The 24,380-nt window shown below is 38.6% G+C and overlaps 1 protein-coding gene across 1 annotated transcript in view; it reads left to right on the plus strand.

Moving 5' to 3' along the window:
* The first annotated feature begins 1,692 nt into the window (after positions 1-1,692).
* cdkl5 (cyclin dependent kinase like 5) overlaps positions 1,693-24,380 on the plus strand; it is a 533,184-nt gene continuing 510,496 nt past the window's right edge. Inside the window, exon 1 of the mRNA XM_073045859.1 lies at positions 1,693-1,977. The gene's annotated coding sequence lies outside the window, so the exon portion shown is untranslated. The remainder of the gene's footprint in view (positions 1,978-24,380) is intronic.

The raw sequence follows: 24,380 nt of genomic DNA on the forward strand, positions 1-24,380 counted from the left end.
GGAGTACATGCAAATCCCTTACGGACAACAACTGGAATTGAGCGGGTAGCGCTGTGAAATGTTACGGCTACCGTGTCATCCTCTGGCGGAGATAAGAAGGGCAATACATTGAATTGGAACAAACAAAACATTTAATACAATCAGAAAAATATGATTTAACACATCGCTGTTATGTTTTAGTTGAATTCTTGCCTTCAGTAGAACAATAACAATTAGCCATATTAAGTGGGCAGTCACGAGTTTAAATAACGCAGCAAGATTGCTGATACATTTGGAAAATTGATGGAAACAATGGTTTTGGGGGGGGGACCTCAAACTGCAAACTAGCTAACCACAAACTATTCGCACTAATTGTTTTACTTTATTAGGGTCTTCCGTTTCCCGGCTGCATATCAAAGACTAGAGTCCTGCACAGTGTGCATCTGAGTCATCTTTTGCTATGAGATGTTTAACGTGCAATTGGCCAGCAGATAGACAAGGCATGACGCAATTGTTTAAAAATATGAATTACTCTGAACATTTCGAGCCTGTGCGGGAGAAATGTACGAACTGGAGACTGAGGTGAACTTGCTCTGCGCCCAGGCCTGGATGGTCTGCGCAGGGCAGTGTACTAGTACGCGTAAAACCACGGTCCGTAACGTGATATCAATGTGTGAGGGCTGTGCCCAGCATGGGGGGAGTTCTATTGCAGTTCAGTATGGGCGGGATGGGATGTGATGCGGCGGGGCGGGGCGTGCGCAGCCTGTCGCCTCGCCGCGATTAGGACCCGTTCCAGGTCGGAAAGCGTCCGCAGATCACAAGGCATCCTTACCTTGACAGCCCGAACACCGCCCACCCCTAAAACCGGGGGGCGGGGGGGGGGGGAGGGTTAAAAGAGACGCGCTTTTAACCGGCGGTTTAAAGAACGAGGGAAGGACATGTAACTAGAGGAAGCTCACACACAAGCGAAGCCTCCTCTGCTGTCTCCTTGAACACCAGCAATGAATGACAACAACAAGGTGAGTGTGGAAAAAAAAACATCCTACAAGGGAACCCTTCATAAAAGATTAAGAGCGAATCGGTGTCGTCAAATATTCAGCGGCACTCTGACACTGATACATTGTCACCAGTTCCAAAGGGCAGGCTGCGGCGGCGGAATGGAAGCTCCAGGCTGTCTTGATCCTTCTGTTTATGTGAGAATATTTGTTTTTGTCTTAAATGGTATTTTGCATTTCGAGCTCGCGCTGTCGAAATCCTCCCGCTTCCCGAAGCCCCTCTTGGTTTATTCCGTTACAGTTGTTACTGAGGTTTAAAAAAATGTCGTGTTTTTTTTTCTTTTGTTGAACTGCCCTGGGTAAATAGACTCGCAGTCCTGTGAAAATCAAGGTCTCCCTCTCTGCTCTTTGCGTAAGCCTGCACATTCATTTCACAAAACTCGTAAATGCGGCCACGTTAATTATGCCCCATCCGTGTTTGTTTAAATTTATTATTAAAGCCTGTTATCGGGTTTGTGCCGCCATCCCGTCAGAACGTCGGCAGATGGATAAAGTGCGCTTATTTGGTTATGGGCACACGTTTTATTTTTTTTAAAAATTTGCTTTAATAATAAAGGCGATTTATTGAAAGCTGTCAACAACTGCTTCCCACCATCGCACCTTTATGCAAATGTGGATGATTACGCATCAAACCCCTCCCTCCCTCCCACCACACGAGGATGTGCTTCTTCTTACCGCTGGCGCAATGGAGATTGTGTGTGTGTGTGGAGGAAGCCCCACAGCTGGAGGTTTTTCCGGCTGAGAGCCCCATTGGAGGTACAGCTGGCCGCCACCTTGACTGTTGAGTCTGGACCCGGCCAGCTGGATCAGTGTTTACATTGCACCATCGCCAACCTGCAGTTGGTTGTCGGCGCCCCCCTTGTTCCGAACGTCACCACCATGCTGATCGTAACACGAATCGACCGTCGATATTTGGATTGGTTGCCCTTCGTTCAAGCATCAGGTGCGTGTGACATACCCCTTATCTGAGGGAAAATTATGCGTTTTTAAAAAATCTTTGCTATGGCAATAACGGGATAACAATAGAAAAATGAGTTTTGGCGAGTTTTGAATTTTTTTGGTGGCGGAGGAACTGTCGATTTAAAGAGAAATGTTTGGGGCCACCTGGTGTTCGAGACCTCCACGCGAAATGTCCTGTGTTGCTGGTTCTGTAAACAAGCCTCCTCGGGTGTTGATTCATATTTTGTAAACCTCACGCATTTGCAGTAGTTCTTGTATTTATTAATTCACTCCCGATTGATATTTTAAGTGACGGCTTGTTTGAGGGGGTTGCGAGTACTAGTTTTTTTTTAAAATTGTGATTATGATGGTGGGGCGCAGAAGAAGTGGCGTAGGACTTGGCTCTGTGGTCTTTCGAGTCTATTTCAATAATAACTCAGCCTTAATCTATACTTTCCTTCCTGGTCCTGCTAAATCTCGATTTCTTCAAAAATCTGAAAATTAAACTAAGTAGATCACAAAACAGAACCTCGGGGCAGTGTAGGGGAGACGTTGAGAGAACCCTGTAGAGCATGTTGCTCTTGTTGTTTCATTACTCAGCGGGCGTCTGCAGACCTTGTCAAATCCTAATCTTGCAAACTTCAGTCGTTCAAGGAACAAATTCTGCCAAGGTCATCCTGCCTGGTGTTTCAGTGACCCTAAACACACCCATGTATTGACTGAACAATCTTCAAAGTGCGGGGGGAAATTAAGAATGGGCAATAAATGCTGCCACATGAGTAGATTGTTTTTTTTTAGAAAAGTTTATTGGCTGTATATTGGAATGAAGGTGAAACGGCTGACCCAGTTTTCAATAAAAACAATTTGCACAGCTGATGTCTTGTGGCTAGTTTCAACTTTAAGAGAATAGAAGTTGGTGGTTTTGGCAGACCTCAGTGAATTTTCTTTTCCTCTATCTTCGCAAATGGGATGTGCAGTATGTCCACAAAGGTCATAAGTTAGAGTTGTTGAAATAAAGAAACATGAGTGAGGTTACAGGAGGAAGGTGCAATAGTGATAGTTCTGTTTTAACTATTTTTTTAGTACCTCCCAGTTGAACTTTTGTGTGTTTTCCCCCTAGCCTTCAGTCTGTGGTTTTGTATTGCCATGTGCTCTTGTTTGTTTTCATGCCCCATGTATTCCTGTCCCCTCCGGCCCCTGTATTACTGCGTACTCTGCTCTCACCCGTTTCTCATTATACCCGTTTTGCTGCCACCTGTGTCTCACTGTGCTCCACCTATCATCTGCCTCTCTGTTTATTGCTCAGTGTATTTCAGTCCTGTGTTTTCACCTGTTGCCAGATTGTGCCAGTGAATTTTCCTGAGCCTTTCCAGCATTCGTATCTGTACTCTGTCTGAATATTGACTCTGCCTGTTTCCTGATTCTGGTTTTTGGATTTCTCTGGAATTTTTGATCTCTGCCTGAGCTTTGATGCTGACTTTGTTGCCTCTCTGGATTTGCTACTCAGTAAATATCACAGTGCGCACAGTACTTGGTCTACGATTTGGTCCCTGCTTCAGTGCCCTGACACTATGATTCCTCTGAAGCTTAGAGAAGCTAATATCAACAGGTCCTTGAGTTGGCACTAATTTTTTTAAAAAAAGGTCAATAGAGTTGATCTTCAGATTGGTAAGGCTGCAGTCTTTTCAATAGCAATTACTAGCCAATATACAAGGAAACATGTAGTTTGTGAACTAGGAATTCCCAGATGGGGTTCTTTAAATTTCTAGGTGGCTCCCAAGTCAACAGAATGTGTGAGCTTAACAGGTGCCATGGGATTCTGAAGGAACTGTCCCGTCATGTAGAATATACAGTGTAATTAGATGCACACTAATTAAGGGAATAAAAACAGCTTTGTATTTGTTTTCCAACAGCATAGATAGATCCACTAATTTGTAACCAGAACACAGCAGAGGAAAGGTCATGGAAATCAGAATCCACACTGAACAGTTACAGATACCTGAACAGTGCAATGGAATACGCAGTGTGATCCAGAAACACATTATTCCAGTGATGAATTCCCTTATGGTCACAACCTTCTGAAAAATACTTTTATCTGTTTTCAAAATATTCCACAGAAAATTCTAAATTTGGAAGTGTTTTTCTAGTGTGTGTATGTTTTTTTTTAAAAAAAATGCTCAGCAGATCAGGCGAACCAACCTTAGTGGGAAAAAGATCCCCACTATGTCAAGACGTTGCTTTTGCTTCATTAAAATATGTTAAAATTTATGGTGTCTTGGTGGCAAACAGTAACAGGTGATTTAGAAACCATAATACAAAGAAATAAACAACACAAAATGGAAACGTACTGGACAAATTGACGAAGCCTTGAGGATACAGTAAACACTACCTGGCCTGCTGAGTTCCTCCGGTATTTTGTGTGTTGCTCAAATTTCCAGTGTCTGCAGATTTTCTTAATTTTTTTTTTAGATTAAAGAGGAATCTGTACATGTGGATTTGACTTAAAAATACATTTTCAGTGAAATATCACATGAAAGGTTACTGCACAAATGATGAGCTTCTGGCATTTGGGGGTAATATGATGGCATGCCCGGAGCATTGGTTTAACTTGCAGAAAATGGGGTGGGGGTATTTACATGGATCATTGTCAGGTTGGCACATTGTAACTATTAAAGTGCCATTTGGATCAGTGCTGGGCCTCAGCTATTTAACCATCCATGCAGGGGACCAATATACTGTAGCCAAATTGACTATATAAAGATGCATGGGAAAGCAAATTGTGAAAAGGACAAAAGATGTGGATTAGTTCAGAGAGTAGGCAAAAATATGGCCATGGAATTTTTAAAAGGCAGAATGTGATGTTTTCAACATTGATAGGAAGAATAGAGAAACATTATTGAAGGAGAGATAATAAAATGCTGTGGTACCGAGGGATCTGAATGTTCCTGATAATGCAAAATAAGCATATAGATACAGCAAGAAATTGTCTGTTTCTGGAGTTGAGTAATAGAGCAGAAACCCAGGATCTTCAGCTCAACTGGTCCATGCTAACCATGGCAGCTTCCCTGCTAGTCTAAGTTGCCCACATTTGAGCCGTGACCCTCTAACCCCATCCCCTCCGTGTACTTATTCAGATGCCTCAAATATTGAAATTATACTTGACTCGACCACTTTTGGCAGCTCATTCCAGATGTTCTCTTCAGCCTGTAAAGAAGTATTCTCTCGGGTCTCTTTCAAATCTCTCCTCTCTTATCTCCTATCTGTCTTCTCAAGGTTTGGATTTTCCAATCCTGGAGAAAGGACTATGGCTTTCTACCTTATCCATACCCCTCATAATTTTATAATCTGAGGTCACCCCTCATTACCCTGTGCTCCAGGGAATAAAGTTCCAGTATGGCTAACTTCTCCCTAGAACTGAGGCCTCCAAATCCAGGCAGCATCCTTGTAAATCTCTTCTGTACTGTCTCCAGCTTGACAACATCTTCCTTATAACAGGGTGACCAAAACTATATGCAGTTCTAAAACTGCGGCCTCGCCAGCACATTGTATAACTGCAAAATAATATCCCTATTCCTAAGCTGGATGCCTTGACTGAGGAAGGCCAGCATGCTAAGTGCCTTCTTTACCATGTCTTCTGTATGGCTCGTTTCCAAAGAAAACCTGTTTCACTTGTACTCCTTTTGGGAAAGCTAAAAAACTGTAATTTTTATAGGATTGAATTGGTTATTGCCCGCCAATAAAACCCCTGAAAATAAACAGTCAATACTAGCTCATTTATTGAGATGAAGTGTGGAACTGCTTTGAGCCATGCCATCTGGGAATCCTCAGTTTAGTCCTAGCCTAAACGCAGGGCAATTTACGATGACCAATTAACCTACCAACGGATGCGTCTTTTGACTGTGAGAGGAAACTGGAGCACTCGGAGAAAACTTGCACATTCCACGGGGAGGACATGCAAACTCCTTAAAGTTGATGTCAGAACTTAACGCTCACCTCCGATGCCCTGAGCTGTAAAAGTGTCATGCAACTGTTGTGGCACCCATCTCTTATTAGAATCTTCTTGTCAGTTTTTATTATATCCAAAGGCTTGGTGCTAATGCATAAACACATACTGATTTAGAGTGACCTTGTGAGGTCATTTTATGATTTATAAACATAGTAATATTGTATTTTGTCTAAATTTTGTGCTTGATTTTAATTCTATAAATCTGTTCTGTTGGGATAGCTATTTTATTATGCAACATTTGCTGTGGATTACTGCATCGGATTTGACTGCTTCTAAATTCTGTGTCAAATGAAGGTTGTATAACACATTACTTTTACCAAGATCAACTTGTACTTGGGGTTGGCTTCTGTTAACTGTGAAACTGTGGCATCTATATCCAGTCAATCAGAAAGTGAGAGTCTTGAAGTAAATTACTATGACATTTATTCTGTCAGATAATACCCTTATTTTAATAAAAAAATATATGAAAAGATATCAAAGCATACAAAAATAATTTGTGTGAATAACCAGTTCCACACTGTTGTATTTTTCTCACATCACTTATGTTTGCAAAGTTGCTGCATTAATTTATGTAGATTTTATTAAATATTATTGTCTGATTATTCAGTCTGTTCCAGTGGTGTAGTGGCATCTGCACCCAGACTTTGGAACAAGAGGTTGTGGGTTCAAATCCAGCAGGTTCCTTGCACATGTTCCATCCATGCTGGGTTGAGGATTGAGCTAGCAACTCGGCCTTGTTAAAAATAAAAGACAATGCTAAAGAAACTGTAAGGTTGCTGCCCAATGAGCCAAACAAGGTGTGGGGAGGAATTTTACCTGATTATTTAACCACAGTTAATTTTCAAAACACTAGAGGGTCTGTTACTTTCACTATTAACAGCACATATTCAGCTCAAAGTTTTTGAAATGAAGTACTCAAGCTTGATTTAAAGTCACCAGGTGGAGCTGCCTGCATTTTCATTTAGCTACTTCACCAATAGCCCTATTTGTTGAAAGAAAAGATTATTAATCAGTTTATGCACTCCCCCCCCCCCCAAGCATTCCTGATTGATTCTGCAGATCTCAAAGTATGCTGTAAAAGTAGAGAGCATGTTCTCCTGAGTAATGGCCTTCTAAAGTTGTAGACAAACATGCTTGAAAAATAATACTTACTTCCTCTTAGTTGCTGTGATTTGCCAAGTTCAGTAAATGGGGAGGCCATAGATCCTGGCAGGAGTGCAGATGACCTTCTAAAATGTTGTATCAAACATTCCAGTCCATTATACTAGAGGCCTGTAAGATCTGCAATTTTCATAACATTGCCATTTAAATAGGACACTTCTTGAGTGATCTAAAGCGCATTCATCAACCTAGTGTAACCCTGGTGATCCTGTCATCAGATGCTGCCTGAACTGCTTGTGTTGTTTGTGTTTTATTGACAATATTTGAATTATGAAACCAATATAGTAATCCTTAGTTTAGGAAAGTTTTTCTTCTGGAAAACATTTTATAAAGCAATTTTGTAAATCAAGAAGTTTTTCTCTAATGGTTAAGATTAAAATTAACAATTTTTATTTTGAATAAAGGTAAACTTTTAAATTTACACCTTCTTCTGGGGCTACTCCCTGAAGGTAAAGCTGTTTTTCATGGGGAGGTGAGAAGCTGAAGAGAGTTGTTGAGAGGCAGGGGGGCTGCTGGGGTTGGATGGTGGTGAACTTGGGCTTGGAATTTGTGATGTTGCTGGCAAGGATTTTTGTGATAACTGCACTTCTGGATGGCTGATGAACAGGGCCTCAAGAGGTATCAGTGGAAGTCTGGGCAGTCCTTGTTTTGATTAAAAAAAAGACAGATTAGCTTTATTTGGCATACGTATAACAAACATACAGTGAACTGCATTATTTTGTGTCAATGATGTGCTGGGGCAGCACGCAAGTGTCAGCAAGCTTTTAGCACCAACAATTTACTAACCCTTACTAATCGATGCATCTCTGGAATGTGGGAAGAACCTGAAGCGCCTGGAGGAAATCCATACAGTCATGAAGAGAATGTCCCAACTCCTTCCAGACAGATATGGAAATTGAACCTCAATCAGATTTTCCCTTCTCTCCTGGTTTCACCCAAACCCTGCTAACTTGTACTACTTCCACCCCTCCCCCCACCCAATGCTGACTTTTCCCTTCCTTTCCAGCCCTGATGAAGGGTCTCGGCCTGAAACGTCAACTTTCTTTATTTCCGTAGATGCTGCCCGGCCTGCCAAGTTCCTCCAGCAATTTGTGTGTGTTGTTGTAGCAAATTATGCCATCTTGCAACATGGGGCCATATTTAATGCTGTTATCCACAATGAGATTGTTGCCACTTGTTTGTGGGTTTGGGGGGGCTGCTCCCATAAGTTGATTTTTGCGGGAAGTTGGTGTGATGCTGTGTCTGTGGCTTGTTGTTCTTTAACCTCCGTTAATCCAGCTGTAACAGAACCTTGTAACTCTTAACAAATGACGCCAGTAACTTTTACATCATACTGGTCTACTTTGACAAACCCACCCAAGTATGCTGACTTGACATTTGCTTTTCCCTTGTTTTTCAAGCTTGTAAACCTGCAGAATTTGTGAGCAAACACTGGTCATAATTTCATCCAAAAATTATTCCTTGTTGCATGGGTTACATTTCATGAGGCTAGCCTTGGCTATCTTGCTATTATACATCTTAAGTTTCCAGAATGGTTGTGTTGATTCCAAAATGGCAAGCCTCATGATGCATTAATAGTAGGTAAAATCTTCAATATAATGGAGAATGAGGGGCAAAAATGTATGTTGTGACAGCTTCATTTGCTAACTGGATGTCCAGAGGTATTGTTAACAAAGAGAATGATAATTTTCACAATATTTTTCAATGAAGCAGGAGGAAAAAGGATGTGACATAGAAGACCCTACAAAGGACTGTGAGAACAGTTGACAGGATCATAGGAATCTTCCTGCTGTCCATCCGGGACATTTATCAGGAATGCTGTGTGCGCAGAGCCCTTAGTATTATTAAGGATCCCACCCATCCATCTAGCATTCTCTTTGATTCTCTACCATCAGGCAAGAGACTCTGATGCATCAAAACAAGAACGGTTAGGATGAGGAACAGTTTCTTCCCCCAGGCCATTAGGTTTCTGAACTCCCTGCTGCATCGTATTCAAAGTGTCACTGGTTATTCTGTTCTGTACCTTACCATATTTAATATTAATGCACTTTAATTTGTTATTTATGTGTGATTCACCTGTAGATTTTATCCTTGCCTTCATTAAGTATCATGTGTTAAGTGTACTACTTACTGTCCTTTACACCCTGGTTCAGAGAAACATTATCTCGTTTCTGTGTACATGATATGGTTTTGTATGTTAAAACATGTATATAGTTAAATGACAATAAACGTGACTTGACTAACCTTTGAAGAACAGCACTATCATCCAGCTTTTCCTTGTTAAATTGCCACACCACTCGAAGATTAGCCTTTGAATATTCCTTTAGAGCACTTGGATTTTCTGGATAGAAGTCTTAACAGAGGCTAAGCTCAGGCCCACTCTCGTCATTGCCTCTGAGCAGAAGAGTAGGATGATCTTTGCTGTTTACAGCCTGGAAATGCCTTCTCAGCTTGCAAAATAAATGCGAGGGCGCTGCCAAAAAACATAACCCATTTCATTTGCATTAAACACTTGTTTAGGAGAGTGGCCACCTTCCTTAATGATTTACTTCTGTAAAATTTGTTGCCTCTTTGCCATGAGTAGAATATTACAGTATACATGAATCATGAAACATTCAAAGCAGTAAACGCTAGACTTGGAATATATTGGCATTTTCAGAAGATGTATCACCCTCATTTGTTCAAAGTCCAAGCAGAGTGACTTAGTTGTATCATCATGAAATGCAGGAATATACTTGGCTGTCATCTTCAAACAAGACACTCAACCTTTTTCCATTTTTTTGTTGTTGCAGTATCTGTCTTTTGTTAGGCATGAAGCATTTACTGCAGCAGGCAGCATTGTGAACCCTTTGATTTGAGAGAGTTAATGGAAAACGTTCATCGTACTATGCTTTTGTTAATTATATTCAGTGTGTTACTAGCTTGCCATGATTTATTAGCAGATAGGTATGCTGTAGAATTCCCAGGGTGTTTTACAACTAATATGAATGATGCATAAAATAAATTGTGATTATGTTATGATAACAAGTGTCACTGAAAACAGAAAGATATGAAGTTGTGCAAAGTGTATTTGAGTGGAAAGAAGTGTCCCATTTGCTTATGGCAAGAAATATATTTGTAAATGGAATACCCATGCCTGCAAGTGGCAGTATAGTGCAATGATTTAAATCCTACATTTGCAAATGGAGTACTGTTTTGTGTGCTGGTTATAACATTGAAGTGTCATCAGGGAATAAAATGTTGCATAGATGAACTCAAGTTTAGCCAATGTTACTTATTTTTCAGGGTAGCTGCTTGCCAACTTTGTTGGGAAAACCACAATAATTTTTTTGTTGTTGATTCTTTCCTAAGGCTTGATCTAAATTAGTAGAATGAGTCATGATTTCTCATTTTAGTTGTTTGTACTTCAGAGTGCTACTTGCTATTTTTGAGAATAAAAACTGCTATTATCTACAAATGATTGTTGGTACATCATGCACTTAGTGGAAACTTGTTCAAAGACATTGATGGATACTTTGTTAATAAACCTACTGTATCTAGCAGTAATTCCAAGGAAATAGTCTGCTTGTCCCAGAGTTAAACCTGGATGTGAACACTCATCCCCATCCCATGTTTCTCTTCCTATATCACCTATCTTACTTTCAGCCATCAATTTAAGTTGTTGTTGTTGTTGTTGTTTTTTTTTTAGAAAGAAATTAATAATTAATCCCTTATTATCAATTTATTTTGTATTTCCAAACATACTGACTTTTTTATTGCTGGGATGTGAAGGTCTGTTTACTATACAGATGTATATTAGTTAATAATTGCATGGAAGGAAAGCAAATGTAGAACTGCATGATTACACACTGAAAATTGGACTAAAAGGTGGGACATTTTGAATCTCAGACTGAAATGTGTATGCTTGGTCAAAAATAGCAGTGGATGTTGGAGATGCTTAGTAGGTCAGCTGATGTGTGTGGCAAGAGAAACTGGGCTAAAGTTTCAGACCTTCATTCTATTGTGTGTCATCAGTTAAACTCCATAGCCACATTCTCCTAGGTGGTTTCAAGTTAATTCAGTATCTCAGAATCCTGGGAGAAGATTGTGACTGTGGCAAGCCAGAAGATTATGCAAGGGCACTTACTTGGCTTGGTTTGAGTTTGGATAAGCAGCCAAGAGCATAGTTGTGAAGTGCCTGCTGCAGTCTCTGTACTTGCGTACTAACATGTTATTGCCTACAAAATTTGAGTTGCAGTGAGATAATGGTTTTTGTTGTTGTCCCATCAAATCCCCATTATGACAGGCTGTATGTGGGGTGGGTGGAGGTTGCAGTGTTGGAGGGATGGGATTACCTTCATGTTTCTGATGGGAGGGGCAGTGTGGGATCCAGTCATGTTGCAGATGGGTGGAATTAGGTGGGAAGATGGGAGGAATTGATCTGGTGCATGGTGGAAAAGGTATGAGTTTGAAAGTTGACGTTGTCTGGCTAGGAGATTGGCAGCAGGGATGGCATAAACTATCAAAATGCAATAGGGGAGGGAGTAACACAAAGGGATTACTGGGATGGAATAGTACATTTTGAGTTTGGGGAGTGAACTGGAATTCAGGGGGAGTGGAATGTGTGTGTACACACATATAGGCTTTTAGGTCAGTGCTGCAGGATTAAGACCAGAGGAGTGGCCAATGCTGTGACATCTCGTGAGAGAGAGGAGATCCATGCCACTCTGGAGGGCTTGAAAAGGGAGGTAACAAGGAATATTATCATTCCAAAGATGAATTCACTTTGACAACACTCCTAATTTGAGATTTGACTGGAAATGTAGGTAAAGTTAACTTTCAAATGCATAGCACTGAAAAATACATCACCTGTACAGAGTGATGAATCTGACAGCACTATGCACTCACACCTTTCTCATCTTGCACCAGACCAATCCCACCCATCTAATTCCCGTCACTAAAATCTCATTCAATAAGATCTGAGGGTAACTACAGTTGGCCACTATGCTTTCATTTGTGAAAGATGGCAACTATATAACATGTTTTATAACAATTAAATAATGTGTTATTGCCTGCAAATTTGGGTTTTGAAGTGAGACAATTGTTTTTAATCAATAACTGAAGTATTGATTAATATAATGGAACGATGCCTGGCAGGCAGACTTTTCTTCTGCCAGAAGTGTAATGCGATTCTGGTCCTGTAGAGGAACGCAATGTAATTGTAATGGTCTTGGCTGCAATGTAGAATGTGACTTGCTGGAATATAACACAGAAGAGAATTTGCAGGCAAAATAGTGTGAAGAATACCCATAAAATATTTAGTATTTTCTTTCCTTTGAAGCAAAAGGGAGTCAGCTGAAATTCTGGAGATTCAGTGGAGTAAATCTCCATTGTCTTGTGATTGTTTTACCAAACTCTAGGCAATCGTTTGATGTACACAGTGAAAGAAACTTGATTTTATCACCTGTTCATTGATAGATACAGTGAAATGCGTAATTTGCATTAGTAACCAACACAACCTATGAGTATGCTGGGTAGCCCGCAAAAGTTGCCACACATTCTGGTGCCAACACCATATGCTCATAATGTTCAACAGAACACGACAAGCAACAAAACAACAGCAAAACAAGCCCCTTGCCTCCCTCCTGCCTACTCGCTCATGCAGACAGTTTTCAAACCCCAGGACAGGCCATCTCCAGGCCTCCAGCGGACTTGGATTTGCAGATATTGGGTCTTTGACTTCCCCAGGGGGCTCCCAGAGACTTGCAGTCCTTGGCTTTGGCCACTGGGCCACGGGTCCCAGATTTCCGATTGACTTTTGGGCTGCTATCTTCTGTATCAATCCCATGATGATGATATATGAGGACTCCAGATGCCAGGCCTCCAATTCAGAATTGGGAGGGGGGTTGCATCAGCTGTCGTCCTTGCTGGTCAACCTCCCTGACATCTGACCATGGACGTCCTTGGCCCATTGTCTATGCCTCTGGCTATTGAACATGGAGTGGAGACCTCCACTCTGGACTGATCTTTAACTTCTCCACTCTTATGTCTCCAAAACCAGTCCTGTGGCCCCAAAAAAAACTAATAAGTTTGAGTCACAACCTCGATGGAGACTGCAGTTTACACCATTACAACAGTCATAAGACCAACTGTATCTGCTTTTGGGTTGAAATGGGCTTCACTGATCTTGCTCTGCAAGGTTTACTTTTACTTAGATATAGAAAAATGTATATTTTTAACTGCAACACTTAGTCTTGTGTACAATTTTTTCAACTATGGAGTCCAACTGGGAATTCCTTGAAACTCCACAGTGTGCTAAACCTTGTACGTAAATAGACCACTCATTTGACTATGTTATCATTGAAACATACAGAACTTCATATCAAAATGACTTCACAAAGAGTGGTATTTGTCAGTGATGGCCATTACCTTTTTGTTTTTAGCAAAAACAGAAGCTGTAAGTTCAAGCCACAAGAGATGACAGGTGTTGGATCTGGAGCAGCAGACAATCTGCTGGGGGAACTCTAGCCTATTTGGCGTGGGGATGGAGGGGGAGAAATTAATGTTTTAGGTTGAAACTCTGGAAATCTGCCTTATTGGATTTGGCACATCAGTTGTGGTGTATAGGTTGCAAGAGAAATGGATCGAAGTATGCAATGTGGTGTTAGGCCCTCTACAGCTTTTGTGACAACCAAGAGTTAATGGTTCAACATCCAAAGTATTATTGACTGCTAAATGGGCACAGGTTCAGATAAGTTTGATTTTTATTTTTATATATTTATATCCGGAGGTAGGAAATTTTATGGCTTTGTCAGTATTCCAGCAATGACTTTAAGGCTATGCTATGTTTAAAAATAGCTTTTGTTAAGGCCTATGTTTTTGAATGCACATGCAATGTTTTTCCATCTTAAAATTGTGCTTGTTTTGAATAAGTTTATAAATTACATATAAACTGAAATAGGCGTTTATGTTCAGCATGTTGCTGCATTTTGCTTCTCAGTGAGATGTTAAGTTAAACCTTAACTGTTAATATATGCAGTGTTGGTGTAAGACTGTTCTCAGATCTTTTGAGTCCATATTTTAAATGAAAGAAATGATCATGACCGGGTGAGTGCTGGGAGTGGGAATTCTTCAGTTGTAGTCGGTGATGATTTGTGACAGGGTGAAGTGTTAAATGTGCTTTTGTTATTTGTGTCTTCTGATATGCAATATTAATATGAAGTGAAAATTTTCAACATCTTTCAGTTTTCCATATCAAACATAAATACAAAAAGTAAATGGAACTGAATTGTATAATTAACATTCAGGGACAAATTTCTGTTGGGTAATGTAAATGAAGTTGACTTGCACCTGCTAGACAAATATAACCGACAATTTCAATATTTGAGTATAACGGCTATATGAAATAGGAAAATTGCCAATTTGACCTACTTCTAAGTTTTTTTAGAAATTAGTGTAGTTCTTCTGCTTGCTATTATTGCCTCTCCCTCTCCTTGGTACAATGGCACTAAGTTACCGAGGTATGGAGGCTCCATAAGCATTTGCCCGCAAGTTAAACTGGTTCTGTCTGGCTCTCCATGCCTCCAACTGTCTAGCGTTTAGATTTTCTTACAACTTGTCTCTACGTGAGTAAATTGTTCCTGACAATTAAGTAAGTTGTCTAAATAATTGAGTGAGTGGAAACAAAAATCAGTGATTGCACCACAGAGGGCCAATCGTCCATGTTGGTGCAAATAGAAATCTCCAGCTATTCAAATCCTATTTTCATGCCCCCTTCTTTGACTCTACAAGCATTTTCAATGATATTGCATTTTGTCTACATTTAGCAAATCTGTGAACTTTTCCCAAATAAAAGTTCATCTTTTGTCATCTGCATTAAATGTCTTCAAAAGCATTAGCTGCCTTGTGTATTCAACTCCAGACATTGGATTCTATTCTGCATCTGCTTCCAAGTCATACTACAGAGACTCAAACACAAACGCAAAAATCTAGATTGAAAGCCTAACGCTGTACAGCACGACTCTGCATTGTTGGAGATGACATTCTTTAAATGAGACAATAGGCCTGTCTGTTCTGTTGGGTGAATTTGAAAGGGTAATGGCATTATTACGCCCCAGAACAGAAGAGAGATCCTCCATGTTCTGATAGTATTTATCTCTTGATCAATATTTCTAAAACTAACCTGATGAAATGCTGTCTGAGAGAACTTGCTTGTTACAAAACAGTGCTTCAGTTATTGTAAAGTGCCTTGGAACATTCAGTATTAGTTTATACTTCATTTTTCAATCTTTTTTATTGATTTTCATATAAAGAATATACAAATACAAATTGAAAGAGGAGTTTAACAAGTAGATAATATAAAAGACATATAAACAGCAATATTAAAGACAAAAAGCTTATAATATCAAACTCAAATGGGTAATATATTATGCTGTTATATATACAATGGTCAGAGAGAAATTACAACTCCTCATAGCAATCGTAAAAAAAAAGATAGGAAATTTTATTGATAGAGAAAGAAAAACCCCACTAACTAAACTAAAACAAAAAAGAGAGAAAGAAAAAAAAGAAAGTTTGGGCAGTCCAAATGAGGATAAACTTAAAAAAGAGAGAGGAAAAAAAAAACACATCCTTCCAGTCATCTCCGAACCTTCATGGACAAGGATATTCTGCAAAGAGAATAAAGAAAAATAAATAAATAAAGATCAATTAAATCATGTGAAAATATTGAATAAAGGGTCGCCAGACTTGTTCAAAATCAAAAGATGTATCAAATGTCCGGCTTCTAATTTTCTCCAAGCTTAAACATGACATGATGGGGGAGAGCCAATAGAAAACTGGGCGAATTAGATTCTTTCCAGTGTAGCAAAATAGCTCTCCTAGCCAATAAAGTTGAAAAAGCTATCACATGTTGGGCGGAGGCAGACACTTTGCTTGCTTCCTCTGGGAAAATCCCAAAAATTGCTGTAAGTGGATTAGGTTGAACATCCATATCTATAACTTTAGATAATATTCCAAACACATCCCTCCAAAAATTATTTAAACTTACACATGACCAAAACATATGGGTTAGAGAAGCCACTTCTGCATTACATCTAACATAAATAGGGCATATATTAGGAAAAATATGTGCCAATTTATCTTAGGACATATGGGCCCTATGTACTATCTTAAACTGAATTAAAATATGGCATGCGCAGATAGATGAATTATTAACGAAATAATAAATTTTACTCCATTGGTTATCTGAGAGTGAATGTTGAAGTTCTACTTCCCAGGAGCGTTGAACCCTATTATTAGGCGACGTGCGAGCATTCATTAACTGTTTATAAATGATAGCTATTAATCGTTTTTGAAAAGGTTTAAACTGAAAAATAACATAAGCCAAATTTGAAGAGCAGATCAAGGGGTAATTTGGTAAAAATCACGTAAGAAATTCCTAACCTGTAAATACCTGAAAAAATGTGTATTGGAGATATCATATTTATCCATTAACTGTGAAAAAGATATTAAACAGTCTTGTAAAAACAAATCTAAAAAAGTTTTTATTTCCTTAATTTTCCATGTTAGAAAAGCCTTATCCAAAGTTGATGGTTTAAAAAAGAAATTAGAATAAATATTACTAGAAAGTAAAAAAAATCATTTAATTCAAAAAATCTATGAAATTGAAACCAAATTTTTAAAGTATGTTTAACAATAGGGTTAAGAGCTTGTTTACCTATTCTGGAGAACGAAAAAGGAAGAGGAGCTGCTAATAAAGAAGCTAATGAAAACCCTACTACTGAATTTTCCTCCAGCTGTAACCATGAAGGGCGATCTTGATCGTCTATATCATAAATCCAAAAAGTAATATAGCAAATATTAATTGCCCAATAATAAAATCTAAAGTTTGGTAAAGCCAGTCCTCCATCTTTTTTTGATTTTTGAAATAAAAGTTTATTCACTCTGGAGCTTTTATTATTCCAAACATAAGACAAAATTAGAGAGTCTATTTTATCAAAAAATGTTTTTGGAACAAAAGAGGGAACTGCTTGAAATATATATAAAAAATTTCAGTAGAATAACCATTTTTATAGCATTTATTCGACCTATCAATGACATCGACATAGGTGACCATTTGGAAAGCGCCTGTTGAGTATATTCAACTAAAGGGAAGAAATTATACCTATATAGGTCTTTAAAATTTTTTGTAATTTTGATACCAAGGTAAGTAAAATGGTTTTTGGCAATATTAAAAGGTATTTGATCATAATAATCAAAATAATTATTAATGGGAAATAATTCACTTTTATGTAAATTAAGTATATATCCAGAAAAAGTACCAAATTCCATAAATATAGATAACATAGAAGGAATAGATTTCTTAGGATTTGAAATGTAAACTAATAAATCATCCGCGTATAACGAAACTTTATGTAATTTATCCCCTCTCCTAATACCCTGCACAGAATTAGAATCCCTAAGAGCAATAGCAAGTGGTTCTAAAGCCAAATTAAATAATAAAGGGCTAAGGGGACAGCCCTGACGGGTACCTCTATATAATCTAAAGTAAGGAGACTTTTGATTATTAGTGAGAACCGCAGCTACTGGGGCATGATAAATCAATTTAATCCAGGAGATAAATCCTGGACCAAAATTGAACCTCTTCAAAACCTGAAATAGATAAGGCCACTCCACCCTATCAAAGGCTTTCTCTGCATCGAAAGATACAAGACATTCAGATTCTTTGGTTGAGGGGGAATAAATGATATTTAATAATCTTCGAATAATAAAATTTGAGTACCTATTTTTAATAAATCCTGTTTGATCGTTTGAGATAACACTAGGCAAGATACTCTCAAGCCTATTTGCTAGAATCTTAGAGAGGATTTTAAAATCTAGATTCAGTGTTACGAGTGATGAATAGACCTGATGGACAATCGGGTACAGAGTTAACCATCTCCCCCCGAGAACCACAAACTATTACTGTTGCTATGCTGACCATGAGAAAGAGAGACGGAAAAACAAGCAAGAACATCGGCGACAGATAAGAGAGAGGGGGAAATTGCTGATTAACCGTATTGTGACTCCTTTTTGAATTATTTACTGTTTTGCTGCAAGGACAATAGTTTGCTCATAAACATTCCTCAGTGGACTGAAGGAGTGGCCTTATTTGATGGACACAGTCATTCAGGAGTGATGGATAGCTGAGTCCCTGTTGGTAGGGATGAAAGACAGGTCTGGAGAGACACCCTCCAGACACGCCAGTGGACACTGATTGAGTGTTGGAACCCACAAGAAAGGTGGGGGCTTCGAAGACCGAACCAGGAGGTCGGTCATTAAGGCAATCAGTGTTAACGCAGGGCCGGTGGGGACTTGTGTGTGTGTGTCCACTCATGCTAGAGTGACGAGTCCACCACAGAAGAACGGTCTAGCAGAAGGACGGAGAGGTCATAACTAAATGACCACACCGATACGACGGATTAAGAAAGCAAAGAAAGGTTTGCCTGACTGTAGCTGTTACATCTCGCTCTCTTATACTTTTCTATGACAATTTATTTACCCCTAGACATCGATAGAGCTTGTTTATTATTGATTATTATTATTCCTACACTTTTAGGTTTATTACTGCTAACTGGTTTTATATGTATTTTTGCATTATTGATATGGTTTTGCTTATTTTTTATTAATAAACACCTTTAGTTTGGTACCACCAGACTCCAACGAATTCTTCTTTCTCTGCTGGTTAGACACCCAGTTACGGGGTACGTAACATCAGTAAAGAAATAGGTCTATAGGATACACATTTCAGTGGGTCTTTCCCTTTTTTTGGAATCAATGAAATTAGTGCTTCATAAAAAGTTTTAGGAAGGTTCCCAGAAGATGTAGAATCAGTGAACATTTGATGAAGATGTGGTATAAGCGTTTCGTGAAAGGTCTTATAAAATTCTACCGTATAACCATCAGGTCCCGGAGCTTTACCTAATTGCATAGAGGATATAGCCTTGGCTATCTCCTCTTGTTTAATAGGTGCATCTAACATATCAACATCTTGAATTGAAATTTGAGGTATATTTAACCTTTGCAAAAATCTATTCATAGTGATATTACTATCAGAGAATTCAGATTTATAAAGATTAGAATAAAAGTCCATAAATATCTTATTAATTTCATAAGGATCTAAAGTTTCTGTTCTATCTGGTTGGCGAATTTTTAAAATCTGTCTTCTGACCATCCCAGCCTTTAACTGACCCACTAAAAGTTTAGCAGATTTTTCCCCATGTATATAAAATAAACTTTTAGATTTAAAAATTTGCTGTTCAATGGGAAAGGTCAGAAGTAAATCATACTGTGATTGAAGTTTGACCCTTTCTTTATATAGGTCATCAGTAGGTTTAACTGAATACACTTTATCTGTTTAATTTTATTAATAAGCACTGACAATTCCGCTTTAGTTTTCTTTCTCAAGGCTGCTGAATATGAGATTATCTGTCCCCTAAGAAAAGATTTCAAGGTGTCCCATATAACCAGATTTGACATTCCTTCAGTTGTATTAAATTCAAAAAATATAGAAATTTGTTCCTTAATAAAACTAACAAAAGCTGGATCTTGTAACAAAACGGGGTTCAATCTCCACTGTGAGATTTTCAAAAATCTATCTAGGAGCTTAAGGGTTAACTTTAAAGGTGCGTGATCTGAAAGCGCAATGATGTCATACGCACATTCAACAATGGAGTTTAACAGACGTGTATCTAAAAAAAAAGTAATCAATTCGGGAATATTTGTGATGGACGTGTGAAAAAAAGGAGAAATCTTTATCATTGGGGTGTTTATATCTCCAAATATCGACAAGGCCATATTCTAATAAAAAAAAGTTAATACAAGCTGCTGCTTTATTAGGAAGTGACGGATTGGTTGATGACCTGTCAATTGCCGGATTTAAGCAACAGTTAAAGTCACCACCCATGATCAGCTTATATTCATTGAGATTCGGTAACTCTGAAAAAAGTTTCTTAAAAAAAATCAGAATTATCTACATTAGGTGCGTAAACACACAACAGAGCTACCTTTTGCTCGCATAATAAACCAGTAACAATTAAATATCTTCCAATCAAATCAGTAGTAGTATTAAGGTGTACAAAAGGGATTTTGGGACTAAGAAATATAGAAACGCCTCTTGTTTTACTATCCGGCAGTGAGTGAAAAAGAGGCCCTTTCCAAAAATGAAAAAAATCCATCCCCATCCTGTTTTCGTATATGATTTTCTTGTGCAAAAATAATATCAGTACTAAGTGTTTTTAATTTCTTTAAAATCTTTTTACGCTTAATGGGATGATTGACACCGTTCCAATTCCAAGATATTATATTAATTTTATTAACATCCATGTTTAAAATTGAGTTTAATATTATATAAAAGAAATGTTATGCAAGTACAGATTAAACCAAAAGGCACGGGTACAACCAGAAGGAGTGACGCATTTACGAAAGAGAAATCCGTCAAGAGAACTGCCCAATCAAGAAAAAAAACCTACTCTATTATTAGTTTATACTTGTCATATGGACTGGGATACAGTGAAAAACTTGTCTGTTCATGCAGATCAAACAACTACAAAGCTAAATCAATAACAATGCAGAATAAAGTGCAAGGGCTACAGAGAGTGCACTGCAGGTAAATGATGAGATGCAAGATCCTAACGAGGTAGATTGTATGGTCAAGAATCTATTTTATCATATGAGAGGTCAGTTCAGGAGTCTGATAACAGCGGGGTAGAAGCTGTCCTTGAGCCATGTTACATGCTTGCAGGCTTTTGGATCTTCTGCCCACTGGGAGAGGGGAGAAGAGAGTTGTCTGGGGTGGGTAGGGTTTTTTGATTACATTGACTGCTTTATGAGATTACTTCTTGCTACAGCATATAGACGGTCCATGGGGGGAGGCTGGTTTTCATGGTGTGTTGAGCTGTGTCCACAACTCTGTGCAGTTGTTCTGCAATCGCGTGCAGAGCAAATGCCACACCAGGCTGCAATGCATTCAGGTTGTATGCTTTCTATGCTGCATTGATAAAAATGGGTAAGGGTTGACAGAAATATGCCAAATTTATTTGGCCTCCTGAGGAGGTAGAGGTAGTGGTGAACTTCCTTGGCCATGACATCAATGTGATTGGACTAATGTGAATAAGTGTGAGGTTATCCACTTTGGGAGTAAGAACAGGAAGGCAGATTATTATCTGAACGGTGTAGAGTTGGGTAAGGAAGAAATACAAAGAGATCTAGGAGTCCTTGTTCATCAGTCACTGAAGGTGAATGAGCAAGTGCAGCAGGCAGTGAAGAAGGCTAATGGAATGTTGGCCTTTATTACAAAGGGAATTGAGTACAAGAGCAAGGAAATCCTCTTGCATTTGTACAGAGCCCTGGTGAGACCACACCTGGAGTATTGTGTACAGTTTTGGTCTCCAGGGTTAAGGAAGGACATCCTGGCTTTAGAGGAAGTGCAGCATAGATTCACGAGGTTAATTCCTGGGATGTCTGGACTGTCTTACGCAGAGAGGTTAGAGAGACTGGGCTTATACACGCTGGAATTAAGGAGATTGAGAGGGGATCTGATTGAAACATGTAAGATTATTAAGGGATTGGACAAGATAGAGGCAGGAAATATGTTCCAGATGCTGGGAGAGTCCAGTACCAGAGGGCATGGTTTGAGAATAAGGGGTAGGTCATTTAGGACAGAGTTAAGGAAAAACTTCTTCTCCCAGAGAGTTGTGGGGGTCTGGAATGCACTGCCTCGGAAGGTAGTGGAGGCCAATTCTCTGGATGCTTTCAAGAAGGAGCTAGATAGGTATCTTATGGATAGGGGAATCAAGGGATATGGGGACAAGGCAGGAACTGGGTATTGATAGGAATTGATCAGCCATGATCTCAAAATGGGGGTGCAGGCTCGAAGGGCCGAATAGTCTACTTCTGCACCTATTGTCTATTGACTACAGCAAGCTATTGGTGATGTTCAGTCCTAGGAACTTGAAGTTCTCAACCCTCTCAGCCTCCGCATTGTAGACACTACCATGTGCATTGTTCCCTTTCCTAAAGTCAATGGCCCAATTCTTTTGCATTGTTGATGTGCAAAAGCTCTGTCTCCTTTCTACACTTTGATACACTGTTATTTAACATTATGGCGCACTATGGTCGTAACATCAGTGAATTTGTGCAAATGGAGTTAGAGCAGATCTAGCCGTGCAATCATAAATGAATAGGATGTAGAGTAGGGGGCTGAAGGTGCAGCCTTGTGGAGAACTGGTGTTGACAATAATCATCAGAGGTTTTGCCGCCAGTACAAAATGTGAAATAGCAAGTCTGTCTTCATCAAAGAAGGACATGTGGTTTACGATACACTGAACTAATTTGGTAGACTTGAATCTTGGTAGTTACCAATTAACCTGTTTTAAAATCATATGGTACAAGTTAGAATTTAAAACCAGTTTAAGCAAGCCATCAAACAATGCATTTAATCATGGCCAAGACCCTTTCTGAAACGTTGACTGTACTTCCTATAGATGCTGCCTGGCCTGTTGCGTTTCACCAGCAATTTGTGTGTGTTGCTTGAATTTCCAGCATCTGGGAATTTCCTCGTGTTTACATTTAATCGTGTTTTATTTTGTCAAATGGTACATTGATAATATAAAACAGCTACAAGACTTGGATTAAATTAAACATCTCCAGTAAAATTAAATCAAGTTTAAAAAAAATTTGTAAGTTGCTTTTAATATATTAAGGATAGATGGACATTTCATTGCTCATTTACATGCCTACAGGATATTTCAAATTATTTTACAAGGAACGAAGTTCTTTTGAATTGTTTAAAATACATTCTTATTTAAACCCTGTACAGTTTTTCAGTTTCCAACCATTGCATCCAGCAGCTCATTCCTTAATCACTACAATGACCACTTTGGCCATTTTTTGGTTTAAAAAAAAAATCATTGTATAATTAGTTTTTATTGTGAATGCTGTGCACTGCCTTTTGCATGTAGCAATAAACTCTGAATATTGACAGTATTCAGTTTCTTTTCTTTCACTTTAAATAAAATCTTTTCATGTGATTATAGTATTTAAGTTCTATATAATCATCTAAGTTTAATGTAACAGGGTCTGAAACTGAGTACGTGTGAGTTTCATGTATTCATTCCAATTTAAGATAATAGGATTAGTACAAAATTTTTACTTGTATATGAATGAATATATTAGAATGGATCCTACAAATTAACCTTTTTTGATCTGAAATTTTATTTCACTTGTGTATTAGTTTATACTACAATATGATTAAGTATTTTGGTAAGTACAGGGTGGTGCAGAGATTAGTGTAACACTATTACGGTGCCAGCAACCCAGGTTCAATTCCACCACTGTCTGTATGCTCTCCCATGGGTTTCCTCCAGGTGCTCGGGTTTTCTCTCGCTTTCCAAAGATGGATGGATTAGTAGGTTGTTAAGTCACATGGGTGGTGCAGGCTCCTTGGGCTGGAAAGGGCTGTTGCAGTGCTGTATCTCTGAATAACTAAGAAGGATATGAAATGAAGCAGTTCAAAATGTCTGCAGGTGTATTCAATTGATTTTGATTACTATTTGGAAACTACATTTGAGTATGCAGTCAAATACATTATACAAAATTGACCAAACTAGCTACCTGTTCTTGTATTATAATTACTGTCTTGCATTGGGCTCGGTGTTCTGCATGCAATCTATTACTCATAATTATCAATTTAATAGATTCCATGCAGAAAAATCTGTGTTTGTGACCCTATTTCATATGATCACTGAACATGTTATGTTTGCTTTAAGGAAACTTGGAAGTTGCTGTGCTCCTGCCAACAAATGAAATGTGTTCAAAGATTATTATTTTTTTTTTACAGATGATTTAATACAGTGCTTGTTGCTGCTCAATATGATACTTGTAACAAAAGTAATGTATTATTATAAATGCACGTGTTTTAGGAAAATTTAAAGGATGTGGGCTGTACTTGCATAATTTCAGAGATGACCTTGCATGACGGTAACATTACTGTCCATCCCTGATATCATGAAGAAATTGTATGAGGTGCAATTAAATGCAAAACAGACTTGGTCCAGGTGCTTAGTCCCCTTTCCTGAGGGACATTATTGAACAGATGGGTTTTAAAAGTTGTAGGGTTTCATAATTTTTTTTTAATAAGTTCCAAATTGCCTTATGTATAGAATTCAACTTTATGGGCTGTTATTGTTGGATATTCACTTTCAACCTCTTAGTTTATTAGT

This window comes from Hemitrygon akajei, chromosome 5, assembly GCF_048418815.1.
Source record: "Hemitrygon akajei chromosome 5, sHemAka1.3, whole genome shotgun sequence".
Classification (NCBI taxonomy): Eukaryota; Metazoa; Chordata; class Chondrichthyes; order Myliobatiformes; family Dasyatidae; genus Hemitrygon; species Hemitrygon akajei.